This window comes from Mauremys mutica, unplaced genomic scaffold, assembly GCF_020497125.1.
Source record: "Mauremys mutica isolate MM-2020 ecotype Southern unplaced genomic scaffold, ASM2049712v1 001085F_np12_obj, whole genome shotgun sequence".
In the NCBI taxonomy this organism is placed as follows: domain Eukaryota; kingdom Metazoa; phylum Chordata; order Testudines; family Geoemydidae; genus Mauremys; species Mauremys mutica.
Window position 1 is genome coordinate 58,575 of NW_025423113.1, and position 3,855 is coordinate 62,429.

At 50.6% G+C, this 3,855-nt stretch overlaps 1 non-coding gene across 1 annotated transcript; it reads left to right on the top strand.

Annotated features, from left to right (window-relative positions):
• The first annotated feature begins 211 nt into the window (after positions 1 to 211).
• On the top strand, positions 212 to 283 carry TRNAA-UGC. The gene has a single exon. It is a non-coding gene; the product is annotated as a tRNA-Ala (tRNA).
• Positions 284 to 3,855: the final 3,572 nt, after the last annotated feature.

A 3,855-nucleotide genomic window follows, 5' to 3' on the forward strand; every position in this document is an offset into this window, starting at 1 on the left:
TATCTCTGCACCCTGAGTCCAGGGCACCCACTCTCTCTGCCCCACACATCGAATCTGGCCCTGCTGACAAGTGACCCTAAGAACAGCAGCCTCCAGGACCGCAGGTTTGCCCTCAAAGCAGGGAATGTGTCCCCCATGCTGCTCTTAGGCCACTAGGTGCTCTGGAAACAGAAGGGCTCTGAGTGCAACCTATAACACATATGACCCATCTAGGGATATAGCTCAGTAGTAGAGCACATGCTTTGCATGTATGAGGTCCTGGGTTCAATCCCCAGTATCTCCAAGTTCTTTTCACCCTGCTGCTTTGCTCATGCCCAGAGGGGAGGTGGCCCAACAGTCTCCCTGCAGAAATTTCTATCCTGCTCAGAGAGGGGCAAGTGCCAATTGCATGGAAGGTCTGGGGGGGGTTCTGCTCCTAAGTCATCTCAGTACATGTAAGATTCCCACCCGCTGTGCTGCCTGGGACAAGGGTAGATGAGAAGGGTGAATCCTCAAGCATTGGAGGCAAAGGTCCCATCTGTACAGACTAAGCCCTGGTCCACACACAGTCCCTAATTCGAACTAGGGTACGCGAATTCAGCTACGTGAATAACGTAGCTGAATTCGAACTACCCTAGTTCGAAAACTTACCCGTCCAGACGGCGGGGAACCGAACTCCGCGGCTCGCAGGTCGACTCCGGCAACTCCTCCTGACGCGGTGGAGTACCGGAGTTCGAACTAGCGCTTCCGGAGTTCGAACTATCGCATCTAGATCAGAAGCGATAGTTCGAACTCCGAGAAGTGGAACTCACCGCGTCGACCCGGCCGGTGAGTATAGACCAGGGCTGAGAGGCAAAGACTAGACTTATTTCCTGTCTGGGCCCAATCTTTTCACCTGGTGTAATCCTTGTTCCAGCTCAGGTGATAGCTAGGGGATGTCTCATAACTGCAGCCATGTTTGTTCAGTTCCACCCCCTTATACAGCTTTGGTACAAGGCAGGAATCTTTTGTCTCTCTCCTGGGGAAAAGCCCGAGGTTTAAGATGGATTCCTGTACCAGGTGACATGGTCACATGTCCTGTGAGACCCCGCAAGCCTTCATTCTTCCTGGCCTGACTCACAGATGGTGCAGGACAGAGCCATCTCCAGTCAATTGTCCTGGTTAATGGGAGCCATCAAGAGTCCAAACCACTGTTAATGGCCCACACTTTGAATCATTACAACAGGACCTCAGAGTTATAGTTCATATTTCTAGTTTCAGATCCAAGAATGATCGGTTCATACAAATAGGATGAACACACACAGTAGATTATAAGCTTTGTAATGATACCTTACAAGAGACCTTTTGCATGAAGCATAGTCCAGTCACTTTATATTCACACTCATTAGCATATTTTCATAAAATCCTATGGAGTGCAACGTCACAGCAGGGAAAGGGTTTTACTGCAGCACCTGGGAGCAGTTGAGTTTCATGTTCAGGCTGTGGTATGAGTTCGTCCAAGTTTCTCGTAAGCACACAGGGACCTTCGCGGGTGCTCTCGATGCAGGAATGGCCCAGACATGATAAAGTGATGGGAATTGCATTTTCCTTTTTTATTTCTGTATTTCCAATGACATTTCTGTTTGTGATTTCATTTTGCTTTGTATAACTGTGTTTTCTCCTGGATCTGATATTTAACGAAAAAAAGAATAAGGCCTCAGGGCGCTGGATGGAGGAGCAGGCTGGGGCTAGGACTGCTAAGAGAGCGAAAGTACCAGGTTTTCTGTATTATTTCCTGCCCTCATTTTTCTTGATTAGTTTCTCTTCTGCACGAAATTTGCATTTTTTCTAAATGTGAGCTTGGCTAGCTCACTTGGTAGAGTTTCAGACTTTAAATCTGAAGGCCCAGGGTTCAAGTCCCTGGTAAGGTAAAGAAACACTTTCCCCCTGTGACATCCCCAAAGTGTTTCAGAAGGACTCTCCTTGACTTTAGTTTTTCCTTTTCAGGACATGGCCTTTCCTAGGAAGGGCCCTTTACTGCCTGGGACTGAAGGTGCTACTGCCTCACCTGCCCACTGGCCTCACAGTCTGGAGGAAGAAAGGCCTCTGGGCCATCAGCAAAGTGCTGGGTGCTGACTTTTTGAGCAAATGCAGGGCTGGCCAGAGAGGCATGTTCCCACTGAGTCCTCCCTGCCAGAAAAAATTGTCCCCACAGACAGGGGCGGCTCCAGGCCCCAGCATGCCAAGCGCGTGCTTGGGACAGCAAGCCGCGGGGGGTGCTCTGCCAGTCATTGCAAGGGCAGCAGGCAGGGTGCCTTCGGCAGCACGCCTGCGAAGGGTCTGCTGGTCCCGCGACTTCGGCGGACCTCCCGTAGGCAAGCCGCCGAAGGCAACCTGCCTGCCGTGCTTGGGGCGGCAAAATGCCTAGAGCCGCCCCTTCCCACAGAGTCCTCCCTGCTGGAAGTCTACAGTGATCAACAGGTGCTCTGCTGGCCCCATGGTGTAAGGGCCAGCCCTCAGGACTTTGAATCCTGCAATCTGAGTTGAAGTCTCAGTAGAATCTGAGAACAATTCCTGTGCCACAAACCCTGCTGGGTCTTCCAAGGCTCTGTCTTGCTTTCTCAAAGGCCATGAAAGCCACTACAAAAGGGTTCTTTCTCCTGCTGATAATTGCTCACTGCAACTGATCACTCTCGTTATAGTGTGTATGGCAACACCCAATTTTTCATGTTCTGTGTGTGTGTGTGTATATAGCTATATCTATATCTAATATATATATCTTCCTGCTGTATTTTCCACTGCATGCATCCAATGAAGTTGGTTTTAGCCCAGGAAAGCTTATGCTCAAATAAATTTGTTAGTTTCTAAGGTGCCACAAGTACTCCTCGTTCTTTTTGCAGATAAATGAATGGAGGTTAAGTCCATGAATGGCTATTAGCCAGGCTGGGTAAGGAATGGTGTCCCTAGCCTCTGTTTGTCAGAGGGTGGAGATGGATGGCAGGAGAGAGATCACTTGCTCATTACCTGATAGGTTCAGTCCCTCTGGGGCACCTGGCTTTGGCCACTGTTGGCAGATACGATGCGGGGTTGGATGGATCTTTGGTCTGACCCAGTATGGCCATTCTTATGGTCTTATGAAGGGAGGGGCAGAGCACTGGGACAGAGTTTCTGTAGTGTAGTGGTTATCACGTTTGCCTAACCTGCACAACGTCCCTGGTTCAGAAACATGCAGGCTTAATTTTCCCAGCTCTTCCTGGCCTGTCCCTGCTGTTGTAGGAACAGCAGTGATTTCTATGCTCAGAAGGTCTGTTATACTTCCCCTGCTCCCACTTTTGTCTCCTCTCCCTCCCTGAATGCCTGTGAAGTGGTTTTCCCCATCCCGCTCCCTCCTGGAATGCTCCTGGGATGAATGGGCCGGTTGAAGACCAGAAGAGCTTCCAGGTAGACAAGGTGTCTGGGACGCTAATTAGGCAGCACTCACACACCCAGAGCATGGACACTGCCCAAGGTGGAGTGTGACCAACCAGATGCAGCCAAGTCATCTCTAGTCGCAGGCCATGAGGTGCAGGCCCTTAAAAGCAGGGAGGGGCCCTGTGCTCAGGTGAGCACTCACAAGCTTGTACCTCCAGTGAATGCCCTTCGCCCGGACCGCCTGGCCAGTGGTTCTCTGCGTTGTATTTCATTGTGCCTCAGGGAGACTTACCTTCATCGCACCGTCCATAGCTGCGCTGTGGGACACTTACCTTGCAGAATCCAGACATCTCCAGTGCCGTGCCTGTCCTGGGAGCGTGAGTGTGTCACCCCGCCCCACTTCTTTTGAGCTTAGCTATCAATATAATAAACGTGCTGATTTCTGCCAAACTCTGGTGGGTCATTAGTGCTTCCTACGCTGACTAG